At 36.4% G+C, this 16,753-nt stretch overlaps 1 protein-coding gene across 3 annotated transcripts in view; it reads right to left on the reverse strand.

Annotated features, from left to right (window-relative positions):
- Ldah (lipid droplet associated hydrolase) overlaps positions 1–16,753 on the reverse strand; it is a 91,198-nt gene that overhangs the window by 44,414 nt on the left and 30,031 nt on the right. The window lies entirely within an intron of this gene.

Consider the following 16,753-nt stretch of genomic DNA (forward strand, 5'->3'; position numbering starts at 1 on the left):
AGTTCACAAATGTGCATGCACATGTGCGCGCGCATGCACGCACACACACACGCGCACACACACACACACACACACACACACAAAGTGGAGGGAGAGGAAGAGCACAAAGAGGGCAACAAGAGTGCAAAGAGAGCAAATGAGGTAGATTATTAACAGTAAGTAAATCTGGGTAAAGTGTATATTGTGTTCTTTGCACTATTCTTATTCTTGCAACTCTAAGTTTGAAATGATTTCCAAACAAAATGTAGAAAGATCACTTGTAGTCCACCACTGCCCTCTATCCCCCAGGCAAGGCACTTCCAAATCCCTTTATCTTGCTTCATTCTTTCCATCAAGGCAGTATATTAATTTACTATTTTTTTATGCCTATCCCCATCTTGCCTTCCTAACCTCTAACTCTGCAGAGCTGTGGTTGAGTTTTCTTGTTTTGTTCACAGATGCACCCAAGTCCTTCACAGGTGCTCAGTAAAAGACACAGAACAGAGTAACCTAAATGAAAGAAAGTATGGCTGAGAGGCAGCCAGTTCCCCAGGACACCTTCTTCATTCAGCACTCCCAAGCAACTCCTCTGCAACCCCAGCATAGCCTCAAGGATTATTCTGTGTAGAAACTGAAAGAGATTCAGGACCTGAGTAACTGGGCAGAGAAAGAGACAGGGGGAAGGGACATCCTAAGAAGGGGGAATAAGTGAAATCCAAATGCTAACTAGCTGAGATATTTGCTTTAGAGATGCTGCCCTTGAACAAGAAGTTTAAAGATTTTTTTCCCCCATATCAAAATTCCAATGGCATTCTGCACAGAACTAAGGGAGAAAAAAGTCCTAAAGTTCATTTGGAAGAATAAAAGACCCAGAAGAGACAGAGCAATTCGAAACCAAAAAAGCAATGCTGGAGGTATCACAATACCTGACCTCAAATTTTACTTCAGAGATACAGTAACAAAAATTGCATGGTACTGGCATAAAAACACACAGAGCAATGGTACAGAATAGAAAGCACAGAGATGAACTCACACATCTACAGTCATTTGAACCAGGACAAATGTGCTAAAAACATGCATTGGGGGAAAACTGCCTCTTTAACAAATGGTGGTGGGAAAACTGTTATGCACATGTAGAAGACTCAGACTAATTCAAAATGGATCAAGGATCTCAGAATTAAAACCAGAAATTGTGCAACTCCTAGAAGAAAACATAGGGTCTACACTCCAGCATATATGCACAGGCAACAACTTTCTCAATAGGACCCCTAAAGATCAGGAAATAATGCCAAGAGTTAATGCTTGGGATGGTATCAAATTTAAAAACTTCTGTACAACAAAGGAAACTATTTGGAATGTGAAAAGAGAACATACAGAATGGGAGAAAATTTTTGCTAGCTACTCTTCTGACAGAAGATCAATATCTAGAATGTACAAAGAACTCAAAAAACACTAAAAAAATCAATCCATTTAATAAGTGGGCAAATGAATTAAAGACTTTTCTCAAAATAAAAATACAAATGGCCAACAAATACATGAAAAAATGTTCAACATCATTAGCAATTAGGAAAATGCAAATTAAAACTACATTGAGATTTCATCTCTTATCAGTCAGAATGGCAGTTGTTTAAAAATACAAATAATAATAAATGCTGGAGAGGATATGGAGAAAAGGGAATACTTCAGCACTGTTGGTGAGACTGTAAATTAATACAACCACTGTGGAAATCAGCATAGAGGTTTCTCAACAGATGAGGCATGGAAACATTACATGACCTGGCTATACCAATCCTTGGAATTTATCCTAAAGAATTAAACTCATCATACTACAGTGACACATGCATACCCATGTTTTCAGCAGCACAATTCAGAATAGCCAAACTATGATACTAGCATAGGTGTTCATCAATGGATGAATGGATAAAAAAATATGATACACACACACACTTTTTTTTAGCCATAAAGAAAAATGAAATTATGTAATTTGCAGGAAAATGGATGAAACTAGAGGCCATTATGTTAAGCAAAACAAGCCAAACTCAGAAGGTCAAGGGTTGTATGTTTTCTCTTACATGTGGAAGCTAGAGGGGAAAAAGGAAAGGAAAGCTAGGGGGAGAATTTCCTAAAAATCAAAGGGAGATCCGTAGAAGAAAGCGGCCAGGTGTGGAAAATGGGGAAGTGGGGAGAGTCCTGGGAGAGTTCTGTGGAGTGATATTGGCCAAATAATATTGTTACATTGAGTGAATGTACAAATATGTAAAAAGTACCATCAATGTGTACAGCTATGAAGCGACAATAAAAAATATGGAAAGAGAAAAAAAGTTTTGGGTTTTTTTTTTTCCCCCTGAAGAAACTTAATGGCTCTAGAAAAAAATACATCAGAATGAATAGAGGCAATGTAAGACAAAACTCCCCAAATTTGCTCTCCCAAGAGAGTTCCATGAAATAAAATATAAAAAGGAAACAAAAAACAAGGAATTCCTTAGAAACTATTCGCATGAATGCTGAAATAAAAAGTTTAATTAGATGAATCAGAAGATAAATTTTGGGAAATATCCCACATTTCTTATCGTATAGAAGTAAAAAACAAAAGAGATGAACAATGGAAGATAAATGAAGAGAATAATTTATGAAAGCATAATACATGAATAATAATAAAACGAGAGAAAAAACATAAGAAGCTCTTAGTAGGAGCCTGCCAGTTTCCAGCTTAAAAACAATAACAGTTCAAGTTAATATCAGCATAAAATATAACACTGGGGATAAACTGAAAATTCTAAGACTTTACCGAGGAAAAACCAATTCTCACATACAGTAAAAAACTCAAAAAGACACAATTCTCAATAGCAGGGCTGGCAGAACGTGAAGCTGGGCAAAAGCTGGTCATGGTGTGCATGAAGTAGACTACCTTGACAGAGAGCAATCTCCCAACCAAAAGCAGTTAGAAAAGTTGGAAAAATACTGTTTAAAAGTCCTTTAAAAACACTAAAGGCAAAGAGAATTTGAAGGGACAAAATCCCAGGAAAAGAAGAAACTCGGAAAGGAGTTAAGGTAGTTTTTCTTAGTTATTTTCTGATATTAATGTAGTAGCTAAGAGACTGAGAAACTGAAGAAATTTCTGGAAATCTATGGGGCTCAAGAAACAAAACTTGTGGGTTGTGCCCATTCAAGGGAAGGTGCCACAGGTTTTCAGGAGTGTTGGCTTCAGTCTTTTATCCACTCATCAGCCCACCTTCCTGATACCTGACAATCTTGCTTCTTTTTTTTTTATTGGTTGTTCAAAACCTTACAAAGCTCTTGAGATATCATATTTCATACATTAGCTTCAAGTGAGTTATGAACTCCCATTTTTACCCCAAATACAGATTGCAGAATCACATAGGTTACACATCCACATTTTTACATAATGCCATACTAGTAACTGTTGTATTCTGCTACCTTTCCTATCCTCTACTATCCCCCCTCCCTTCCCCTCCCATCTTCTCTCTCTACCCCATCTACTGTAATTCATTTCTCTCCTTGTTTATTTTCCCATTCCACTCACAACCTCTTATATGTAATTTAGTATAACAATGAGGGTCTCCCTCCATTTCCATGCAATTCCCCTTTTCTCTCCCTTTCCCTCCCACCTCATGTCTCTGTTTAATGTTAATCTTTTCTTCCTGCTCTTCCTCCCTGCTCTATTCTTAGTTGCTCTCATTATATCAAAGAAGACATTTGGTATTTGTTTTTTAGGGGTTGACTAGCTTCACTAAGCATAATCTGCTCTAGTGCCATCCATTTCCCTGCAAATTCCATGATTTTGTCATGGAATACTCCATGGTGTATAGATGCCACATTTTTTAATCCATTCATCCATTGAAGGGCATTTGGGTTGGTTCCACAGTCTAGCTATTGTGAATTGTGCTGCTATGAACATGGATGTAGCAGTATCCCTGTAGTACGCTCTTTTAAGGTCTTCAGGGAATAGTCCGAGAAGGGCAATAGCTGGATCAAATGGTGGTTCCATTCCCAGCTTTCCCAGGAATCTCCCTACTGCTTTCCAAATTGGCCGAACCAATTTGCAGTCCCACCAGCAATGTACAAGAGTACCCTTTTCCCCACATCCTCTCCAGCACTTGTTGTTTGACTTCATAATGGCTGCCAATCTTACTGGAGTGAGATGGTATCTTAGGGTGGTTTTGATTTGCATTTCTCTGACTGCTAGAGATGGTGAGCATTTTTTCATGTACTTGTTGATTGATTGTATGTCCTCCTCTGAGAAGTTTCTGTTCAGGTCCTTGGCCCATTTGTTGATTGGGTTATTTGTTATCTTATTGTCTAATTTTTTGAGTTCTTTATATATTCTGGATATTAGGGCTCTATCTGAAGTGTGAGGAGTAAATATTTGTTCCCATGATGTAGGCTCCCTATTTACCTCTCTTATTGTTTCTCTTGCTGTGAAAAAACTTTTTAGTTTAAGTAAGTCCCATTTGTTGATTCTTGCTATTAACTCTTGTGCTATGGGTGTCCTATTAAGGAATTTGGAGCCCGACCCCACTATATGTAGATCGGAGCCAACTTTTTCTTCTATCAGACGCAGAGTCTCTGATTTGATATCAAGGTCCTTGATCCATTTTGAGTTAACTTTTGTGCATGAGCAATTCTAAACAGGAAGTGTGAATCAGGCGGTATAGTGATACCAGATTTCAAACTATATTACAGAGCAACAGTAACAAAAACAGCATGGTACTGGTACCAAAACAGGCGGGTGGACCAATGGTACAGAATAGAGGACACAGAGACCGATCCACAAAGTTACAACTATCTTATATTTGATAAAGGGGCTAAAAGCATGCAATGGAGGAAGGATAGCATCTTCAACAAATGGTGTTGGGAAAACTGGAAATCCATATGCAACAAAATGAAACTGAACCCCCTCCTCTCACCATGCACAAAAGTTAACTCAAAATCTTGCTTCTTAATACAAGTAGTCTGGCCTGGAATGTCAGACCTCAAAGTGACCATATTTTATTCTTGTGAGGTATCTTTCATTTAGTGCCTGCTAGGCTTTTTCCACTTCAGGGAATTTTTTTGTGGTCTGCATTGCATATTGTTCACAGATTTTCCATACAAGCAAGATGCGAGTGTAAAACAACCTCATACACACCAGATAACCATATTAGAAAGCCTTTCCTCCCTTGATGATCACACTCATATTTCTCATCTCCAGAAAAAGACAAATAGAAGCTTCTGGCTGGAACAAATAATAGCCACAAAAAGGCAATTTCAAAGAATTTTGTTCATCTGTTTCCACTCTCCTCTTTGTTATCTCTTCTGTAACAGTTGTGATCCATCCATGGAGAATTCATGAATTTGTTCTTTTATGAACAAGGCTCATGTGCAGCAATGTATAAGTTATAATTTTCAGAACAGCCACTAGTTGCAGGGAAATTTACAAATGAGGCATTCTGCCTTAGCATGGCCTACTCACTCACATTATAAAGCCCTTAATATCCTATCACTATGAACCTCATACCTGGGTGAGATTTGAATATGGCATACTTTCAAATAAGGCCTGCTTCAGCCTAGCAGTAGAATGAATGATGCCAATCTCCACCTGTGATTTCTTGTTTGTTTGTTTGTTTGAGACAGGGGTCTTCTGTGTATGTTGCCCAGGCTGGCTGCGAATTTATATTCTCCTGCCTCAGCCTCTCAAGTAGCTGGGATTATCCACCTAGGATTTTGTTAATAAAGCTGGAAACATCAAGAGGCAGGCTCAAAAGGCTTACATATCAACAACCTTACTTACTCTTTTGAGGGGGAGGAATCACTGTGAATAAAGGACCGCAAGGAAGGCCAATAGCTTACCTAATGGAGAAGAGGAGAATCTCAAGTAGGGAAGCAAAGGCAAGGAGGAAAGAGTGGCAGGGTGAGGAGTCAGGCTAATTGCTATTACCAAAAATGTTGATACTGACTTTGTACCACCGTTGGTCTTAGGGGTGGATTTTCCTGCAGAGAAATTATGCAGTTGACACTGTACTTTTACTTTTCTCTTCACTTGTTACCTACTGATGTGTTACAAATTACTAAAACCTAAAATAAAACATATTTATTATCTCAGAGATTCTTCAGGCCAGGAGTTAAGACCTGGCTTGGGGAGGTCCTCTGCTTATGGTAAGAAAAGCACATACACACAACCATATACTTACTGTTATTTTTACTGTATTTTGTTGGTTAGAAGCAAGTAATAGGTCAAACCTACACTCATGGAGGAGACTACGTACAAGCAACATTAGGTAGGAGGTAGGGACTATGGGAGGCAACCCTGCAGTCTACCCATTATATTCTTTCCTCTTACATATAGCAATATTTTGAACAAATGTTTGTGTTGTGCAATTTAAGAAATCCTCACTCTAAGGCCGTAACAATATTCTTCAATTCTGTCTTCCAGAACCTGATTAATATTGCCCCATTGGATGTAGCTTGCTGCTGTCTCCTGCTACTGACCTGTACCCTCGTTTCCTATCAAACACGACAGCTGTTTCCTTAAAGTCAATACAGGCAGTTAGGATATTGAATGAACAGAAGTCAGTGGCACTTGTGAACCAGTAAAAATTTCACCTAGCAGCATCTGCTGAAGTTGAAAATGACATATATTTTAATTTAATTCAATAACAAAGGAATAGATATCTTCCTTTGGGGATGGGGAAGGAATATATAAGATTATATCCTAGAACTTGCAGGGGTGCAAATAAGAGCCAGCTCCTGTCCTGTGGCTATAATAAAAATTAGATTGCAGCCACAAGACACAACAGAAAAGCTAATAAATAGGATGTTTCCAATATTTTAATAATAGTATTTTTAGACATGAGTATTTGCCTTATTTTTGAGAATATTTTCTTAATATAGATTACAAGGAAAAGAATTATCAGGGCCAAATAATATCAACACATTATAAGAATTAATTTTTTTCTGATCACATGTGATCATTAAAAAAACAGTAGTAGAAACAATGTAGTCTTCACTCCAATGCAACCATTACTCCTAGACACCAGGAATAACAACTATAGCTACCTGGTGTTTATCTTTTATCTGTTCAGACTTTCCAGTCTGATATACAAAAGATATACAAAAGGATACACTCTATAAAAGGATAAACTCTATAAAAGGACCAGTTAATAACTGTTGGGGTTCATTCATCAAACATTTTTAAGTACTACATAGTTAGTAAGCAGACATCATTAAATACTAGCATCTACTAGTTTATTAAGCACTGTGTCACACATTGTACTAGGTAAACTTTTTAAAAAAATATTTATTTATTTATTTTTAGTTGTAGTTGAACACAATACTTTCATTTTATTTACTTATTTTTTTGTATGTGGTATTGAGAATCGAACCCAGGGCCCTGCATGTGCCAGGGGAGCACTGCACCACTGGGCCACAATCTCAGCCCAACTTTTTAAAATATATTTTAATAGCTTGTTCTTCATGAAATTACCTGTTCATATCCTGTGCATCTTTACCTGAGAACTTGCTGTTCTTTTTATGGATTTCTACAAATTCTTTGTAATAAGAGGTTCACCTTTCTGCCTGGGGGTTGAGAAGATGTGTTTTGGAGTCAAATGCATGGGTTCAAATCCTAGTACTGTTACTTACTGGCTCTCTTACCTAATGCTGATGAATCTACTTACTTTTATACATGAGTTTCTCTCATGTATAAAACAGAATAATAATAGCCTCCTCAAAGAGTTGTTGAAAGGATTAAATATCATTCTTAAATATAATAATAAATAATAATTATATAATAAATAATAATTATAGTAATATTTATTAAATAATTTGATTTTTAATTACTATAAACATTCACAATTATGTGCCTTAAATAACATTTAATATCCTAATAAATAATAATGTAAATACTTTTTTTTTATTAAATAAAATATCAAGGGGGGTACTATGTTATTTTCTCTGGTCTAAGAATAGAAACTTGAGTGACAAGTTAATTAGTTTTAAAAGAACCTTTGTAAATCATGAACTCTTAAGCCAAATATCTCTAAAACAAAATGCAATGATCAAGCTATAGTTTTCTTTAAGCCAATTTCATATGGTTTTTAAGAATTATAAAATCAATTATAAAACTGAATTATAAAATTATAAAATTTTATAATTGAATTATAAAATCAATTTGTCGTATATAGTATACAAGTCTCTCTGGACATTAATTCAAAGGTATCTTTGCTTTTTAATTTTTTTTTTTTTTTACTATTTTTTTACCTTCCTAGAATGTGCAAATATCTTAACCTTCATTATCAGGAAAAAAAAAAAAACTTTAGAGTAGTATTTTTTTTTTAAATGAAAGTTTCTTTTTTAAAAAATATTTTTAGTTGTAGATGAACACAATGCCTTTATTTTACTTATTTTCATGTGGTGCTGAGGATCGAACCCAGTGTCTCATATGTGTGAGCAAGCACTCTAACACTGAGCTATAGCTCATCCCTAAAATAGTATCTTGCAAATGAATTGTAAAGACATTTTGGGGACAAGGAAAATCTGAATATGAGGTAAAGATTACAAAATATTAGTAGCTATGTCACTTTGAATGGAAGGTATTTGGAAGTTCATTATATAATTATTTCTTTTTGTTTGAAATTTTTTATAATAACATTTTATTAAAAAATATTTTTTCTTTTTTGTTTCAAAAATTTCATGGTAAAATTTTAAATCATCAATTTAAAAACATGTTTTTTTCTTTTTCCTTTTCCTCAATAATAGCTTATATAGCTATATGTATTCCTGAGATGGACTGCTGCTGAATATACTTTTAAACTCCTTTAATTCACTTAGGACATGCCTAAATTTCCCATTCTTACACCAAGCCAGACATGAGTGATTAACTAAAACCTCACACAAAATATATGGGTGATTTCCTTCACCAGGATTATATTCTTGAAATTTGTTATGATGCCACAGACATTGGTGTTTGTTGGAATACAGAGGGCCACTTGCAAGGCACAAGATTGAGAACTTCCACATAAAAGAGCAGAGCTTATTCTTCATGGTAAAGGAAACAATCAAAGAGCATGAAAAGAGAGCCTACAGAATAGTAGAACATCTTTGCCACCTGCACCTCAGATGGAGCATTCATTTCCAGGATATATAAAGAATTCAAAAAACTTAACACCAAAAAAACTCCCCACAAATAACCCAATGAATAAATGGGCTAAGGAATTGAACAGACACTTCACAGAAGAAATAAGAATGGTCAACAAATATATGAAAAAATGGTCAACATCTCTAGTAATTAGAGAAATGCAAATTAAAACTATACTGAGATTCTATCTCATTCTAGTCAGAATGCAATTATCAAGTATACAAGTAACAATAAATGTTGGCAAGGATGTGGGGAAAGAGGTGCACTCATACATTGCTAGTGGGACTGCAAACTGGTGCAACCACTATGGAAAGCAGTATGGATATTCCTCAGAAAACTTGGAATGGAACCACCATTTGACCGAGTTATCCCACTCGTCAATATACACCCAAAGGATTTAAAATCAGCATACTACAGTGATGCAGCCACATCAATGTTTATGGAAGGTCAATTCACAATAGCTAAGGTATGAAACCAACCTAAGTGCCCTTCAATAGATGAATGGATGAAGAAAATATGATACATATATACAATGGAGTATTAAAATAAAGAAGGATGACATTTGCCAGCATATGGATGGATCTGGAGACAATCATGTTAAGTGAAATAAGTCAGTCCCCCGCAAATCAAAGGTCAAATGTTTTCTCTGATATGTGGACGATAACCCACAATAAGGGGAGGGGGAGTAAGGGGAAGAATAGAAGTTGAGTAGACAATGGGAAATGAAGGGAAGGAAGGGGGATAGGAAAAGGAAAGACAGTGGAATGAATCTGACATAATTTTCCCATGAACATATATAAAAACAAAATGCAATGATAAACCTATAGTTTTCTTTAAGCCAACTTCATATGGTTTTAAGAAGCCATACACTGAATCTACCATCATGTACATCCTTAAGAATGGGATCCTAACTAGAATAAGATATATTCCATGCTTGTATAATTATATCAGGATGAATTCTGTATCACATATAACTAAAAAGAACCAATACACTTTAAAATGGAAGTTAAAAAAAAACAGAGCTTAAATCAGCTTCCACTGGCAGACCTGACTGCTTAAATCTTGGAGCTTCAGACTTCAAAAATGAGAATAAAATACAGTACAGTCCCATCCCAGGTTTGAACCATATAAGAAAATGAGAAAATACATCTTGATAATGCTGTTACACTGAACAAGCTAGAATCCTGTGCTTGTGAAAAAGGCTGCAGGGGGAAAGAGAGTACTTTAATAGAGAAAGACCTTTTCTTCAGAGGACCTGATTAGTATTTTTCTCACTTCTAGAAATGACATGAGGATACAGAACTGTCACATCATAGAAAGACGAAGGACAGATTTAATTGTCCGTAGCATTTCAATGTGATCTAAGTTTTAAGCTTTCAAAAAGCTTGGGTCATAGGTTCTCAACTTGAGCATGTATCAGAACAACCTCAACTAGTTAAAACACTGGTGGGCTCCATGCCCTGAACTTCCCATGTAGTACATCAGGGTAGGCCTAAGAATTTGCATTTCTCATAAGATCCCAGGTGATGCTGATATTGCTTAGAGATGTGCTGGCTTAGATATTGGAACCAGTGCCTAGTGTCATGTATTCTATTATCTTCATAACACTCCTGGGCTAGGAACAGGTGGTAGTAAGATATGTGAAGCAGTAAGTGTGTAAGGCTTCTTCTGGCAAGTGGCTGCTTTTCTTCACTTTTGCCTAGCCTCTCTTTACATATATCTCACTAATGCCCAAGAGTTGAGAGGATGGGGGGAATTTTCTATATCTGACAGTATATCATAGATACACAAATATTAAAATGGCTCAATATTTAAGTCTGAAAAGTGCTCAGAAATTCTCAGATGAAATGCATTAAAGTACTAAGTATTAACATGCATGAAGAATGTTGTATTATAAACCCCTGTTTTTACTTTCTTGCAGCTTTCCAAAAAATTAGCCCTTTGTGGTAAAATTTTCCATGCTTGGTTTCAGCCCAAAGGTAATTTTTTTTGCAAAGTTTGAGAAAAATATATTTAAAAATTTTTGAGTTATGAAAAGATGAAAAAAGCCCACATAATTTTTCCACTTTGAAAGCAATTTTAGGATTTTAAAAAATATGCAGATAACTAAAAAGTGGCTGAAGTTGAAAAGTTGAAACTTTCCACTGTTTAGTTTTCAGCAAGGTAATCTACTGGTAATTCAGAAAAGATAATATGTGCATATACACACAAAGAGATAAATATACATATATAAATGAATTTGTAAGTCATTGGAAAAATGGTATCTCACAATATTCAGTACAAACTTTCCTCTAAGTAGTAGATTGACTGTTTTCTGAAATGGAAGGTCTTTCACAAATCAGAGTAGTTAGTTGTTGATTGTCTGATCTCTGTGGTTTTTATATATCAGGGTTCATTAATGGGTCACATGGGGACAAGTGTCAAATGACTATACATTATATTTGCAGAATCCTCCAATTTTCTTCACACTTTAACGTGTCCCTCTATCTGCAGCTCAATTCTAGGATTCTGATCCACTGTCTTTTTCCATTCAACTTCTTTCCTTGATTTAGGCCTCAAGGCCAACTCCCTTTGTCTCCTCAGCTCTACGTCACTCACAGGTAATCTCATTGCTCCCAGTTCTCTCCAAACTCTCCCCAGAACATTCACCTGAATCCTTCCTTGTGTATGTGAAGAACTCAAATATTAAAGAACCAACAACAGAAATCTTAAATTTAGGCTAAGTAGGTTTTAGTAGTTTGTAAAAGTAACTTGCTCTAGCCATGTACAATTCTAACATTCCTAACTAACTCACTTGGAAAGCAGATAATGGGAAAGTGAGAGAAAGAAACAGACTCCTTTTTTGTCACTTATTAGTAATTGACATATGGGTTAGACATCAAACTCCCTGGAACTTCGGTCTCATTTCTTAGATGGAAAAAATAAAGTTGTTAAATGGCCTTGTTACATGTAAATATGTTTTGTAAATTTCTAACAAATGTTTGGTATGATTATTGTTAGTAATGGCAATAACATCTATTTTCTGAAAACTGATTCAGGCTTCTAGACTGAGATGGAAAACCAAGTATAAGATGCACATCCTCCATTCCCAGGAAAAACATTTTTGTGAGGATGCAAAGGTTAAGAAATACCCAATTTTTCCTAGTTTTCAGGTGCACAGGCTTAAAGGACAAATACAATGAAAACTGCTCCAACAAATGTTCCTATTTCTTTTTTATTTTTAACCTCTCTCTCTGCATGGGTATTCCCCTCAGCTTATGTTAAATTCTCTTCTACTTATAGGGAAAAAATGCTCCTTGATCAGCTTCTTCTTTAACTTATCATCTTCTCTTCTCCCCTAACTGGCCAGTTCCTAGATGACTATCATCTAATGTCCTACAACCTCCTCCTCTCATTATTTCACTAAGTGTTCTCTTCAAGGTCACTGATGACACTTCAATTACTAATGCCAGATGTCTAAAGTTCTCATCCTCCTTAATCTTCATTGTACTCAAAGTTACCTCCCCCACCCTGTTATCTATTGCTATTTAATATAGTATCCACACACTTATGGTTTAAAACCACTTTCTCATGATTCTGTGGGTCAGGAACTGAAACAGGTTCATCTGGACGGTTTTTCTGCTCCAAACAGTGGTGGGCCAGGGTCATTCCACTCAGCTGCATTCAGTGGTGGATGAGATGGGATGGAATGGGATCTAATGGGTTGGGATAGGATGAGATAGGATGGGAGGTCCAAGAAAATTTCACTCCTAACTCTAGTATCTCATGATCTTCCATGTGTGGCCAGCCTGGGCTTTTTCACAGCATGGAGATCACAGGGCAGTTGGATGTCTTACATGGCAGCTGCTTCTGAGGGAAGAAACAGAAGTTCTCAGACCTTTTAAGGGAAGGGCTTGGAAGTACCATAATGTCATTTCCATTGCATCCTATTAGTGAAAGCAGGTCAGTGCCCAACCTAAATTCAAAGAAGAAAGAAACTTCACTTCTTGAGAGAGGAATGGCAAAGAATCCATGGTCATCTTTAATTCTCCATGTGACTGTATCTTTCTTAGCATCTTCCTTTCTCTTCTGTTTTTGTAGTATAATTTAGTCTAGATTAAAAGTTTTCAGGGCTGGGATTATGGCTCAGTGGTAGAGAACTTGCCTAGCATGCATGAGGCACTGGGTTTGATCCCTGACACCACATAAAAATAAATAAATAAGTAAACAAACAAACAAACAAATAAAGATATTGTGTCCATCTACAACTAAAAACTATTAAAAAAAGTTTTCAAACTTTTAAAATCTTGCCTCACAATAAAATATTCCTTCTATACTGTAATCTATCAACACACACTTATAAAATATAAACAAATGTTTTGCAATATATGCCTTTATTACAATGTAAATGTATTCTATTCTATTCTGTTTTGTAAAATGATGTTTTATCATTCACAAACATATGCTTCCCTTCTCTGGGGAGGATTATATTTCACAGCCTCATTGATAGAAGATTCAGTCACGTAACTTGCTGTGTCCAATGCTCGGCCATGTCCGGGCAGAGGTTTTAAAACACCGAGTTCGGTTCACTATTCCTTTTCCTTTCTCTATATTTTGAGTCTCTAAAACTTGAACATCTAAAACACTACAAAACACTTATTTGGGGGGATCTCAACAGAAACAAACAACAACAACAACAACAACAACAACAACAACAAAAAACAAGACTGCGAAGGGATCAGAATATTCTAGCTAGAAGCTATTCATCCGTCTGGATTCTGGAGTAGAATGCTTTGAAAAACCTACATATGGGCAGCCTAACAGAAGGTAAACAGGAAACAAACCTTTGTTGTTAAAGTCACTGACACTATGTCATTGTGTCACAGTCTATTTTTGTCTTGACTGATCCATTGTTTGCAACCTAATGAAGGAATTTAGCATTCACTAATGAATTTCCGGTCTTAACTTGGAAAACCACTATCCTTTCTGCCTTTCTCTATTTCCTCTTCATTTCATTTGTCCTTCATGACAAATGAAAGTGTTCCCTTCTTGAAACACATTTAAAAACTATTATACTTTCTGCCTCGTTCTGTTTCCTCTTCCTTTACCTTCATGACAAATGAAAATGTTCCCCCAATATACACATCTATGACCTATTTCTTTTCTCCCTTAACAATCTCCCTTGGCAATTTTATCCCATACAGTCTTCATGGTTTCTCATTTGGACTAGTAAACATGTCTCTTGCCTGCTTGTTTGCTTTCATTCTACATTATTTCTATCTCCTTTTCATTCTCCCTTCTCTGAGAGATTAACTTACCTGCATTACTATCATCATCAGAGATCCTCCATGCTTTCTTGCTGTCCAGAAAGTAAGTCCAGATCCCCTGGCCCAGTTTTCTTGTCTCTCTACCCACCTCCATCAGCCTGGGTTCTCAGACCCAATCAGACCACCCATTGCTCTCCTCATGTGCCCGGTGATAAACACCAGTTCTCTTTCTTTATACTGTTCCAATGCTTAGAATGCATAGAAACCCCCCACTCCTCCTCATGAAATGCTGAAATGCTCTATTTCCATGTTCTACTCCATCTTCTTTACCCCTGTTCAAATACATTGGTTTTGGACAAATACTTTGTTCAAAAAGACTCTTCATGAAGCCTTTTCTTATCTTCCTAGTTGGAAGTTTCCTCTCTTCTTGAAACATCCAGAATCTCACAGTGCTTCCCCATTTTGCCTTTCATTTCTTATCACTCAATCAAGGAACAGGACATGGACAACAGTTACTCCCCCCAGATTGTGACTGTTCAACACAATAGTGACTTCATGAGTGTCACTCACAAACATGACTGACTGCAGACATGAAGGCTAGCAGAGCAGTGCAGCACACTCCAGTCTCCATTGTCTCCTTGTTGGCAGAATACGTGGGTTTGTTTTTTACCCATGTAGACAGGATGGGCTCCTGAAATAACATGCACATGACCTATATATGTTACCTCTAAGTAGTTGTTTAAGCTTCTCAGCTGCAGTTGTGGTATATTTTGAGTATCTAAAATACTACAAAACACTTATTTGGGGGGATCTCAACAGAAACAAATAACAACAACAACAAACAAGACTGAGTGATATTTTAAATAGTTTTTGTGTGTGTGTGTGTGTGTGTGTGTGTGTGTGTGTGGTGCTGGGGACTGAACCCAGGGCTTTATGCATGCGAGGCAAACACTCTACCAACTGAGCTATATCCCCAGCCCATACACAGATTTTTATACAATTGAACAAAACAATCTTGCACTTAAAGGAGTCAGTTTAAGCAATTCAGAAGCTTCACTCAGAAGATAACTTGCCAAGCAGGCAGACAAAAGAAGCTCTATGCTATTGTGCATTTTCCCTCAAGAAGGCCAAATAATTTAAAAACTAAAGTTTACAAAGTACATGCTATCTCTGGAAGAAGAGGAATGGTTATCATTAAATGATATATAATTCTTAGAGGAAAATAATTTAATACTTGAGGTCTACCCCCAACTCAGTGCAATACCCAGGCAACTCCCAATCTTGAATTTTATGCAAATGATTTATTGGCAAAATCAGATGGCACATTTTTAACAGACAGAGGGCTGAGGATGAGAGAAAGTAGATTCCAGATAGTGAGGATAAGACTAAAAATACGTTTTTATTTCCATGTCATCAGTCTCCTCTCTCTCTCAATTGCTAGAGCTTTTACTGGCCTCATACTCCTCAAGCTACAACACAACATGTCACATAAATCTCTTCATATGCACTGTAGGGCCACACCGTCATATCAGCACGTGCTGCTATCATTGAGAGCCATGAGATATTTTCTTAGGCTCTCTCTATACCCACAGCTAATGTATGTGTACCTCACCCCAGGATTCAGAATGAGCCAAGGCTGAATCCTGGCAAGGTACTTTTCTCTCACTTCTCACCTATGAAATGAAAGATGTGGCTAGATAGTCTCTAAAGCCCACTTCAGCTCCACGATTCTATGAGTCCAGAGACAATTATGCTTATTATTATGACAGCTACTTATGCAATAGTTTTCAATTAACTATTTTCTTTTAAGATTCTCTATTCTGAACAATGTCAAAATGACTGAAATTTTTCTATATGTCTGTGGCAAACTTGCCTAAAGAAACAAATAAAAAATATAAACATCATATTAAAATATAGGTCAGACAACATATCTCAAATATGCAATAAGTCTCTTAAAATGATTTAAGACCAAGGTTGCCTATGATAAGTTATAAAAATATTAAAATGAACTGAACCACAATAATACCAAATAAACCAGCTACTCAACTACAAATATGACCTCGAAATCTTATGGGAGTCAAAAATTCCAGTAAAAATAACAGAAGAGATGAAAACACAAGTTTCTTATTATCACACTTCATATGTTATAAAACATAACAGCTAACTTATTTTTGGCAAAATGATTAGGGATTGCAACACTCTGGCTTACACAAGCTCACTTGATTGTCAAATGCATCTCAAACGGAGCGTGTCATGCTAACTTCAGGCACGCAGGCACTGTGTTGTCTTAAAGTAGCCCAAAGACACTGAAATTTCAACACTTCAGTGGGGATCACACCACTAAAATAAACTGGCCCAAGTGTTTGGGGTTGGGGTTGCAAAGAATGTGGTT

This window comes from Callospermophilus lateralis, chromosome 14, assembly GCF_048772815.1.
Source record: "Callospermophilus lateralis isolate mCalLat2 chromosome 14, mCalLat2.hap1, whole genome shotgun sequence".
In the NCBI taxonomy this organism is placed as follows: Eukaryota; Metazoa; Chordata; class Mammalia; order Rodentia; family Sciuridae; genus Callospermophilus; species Callospermophilus lateralis.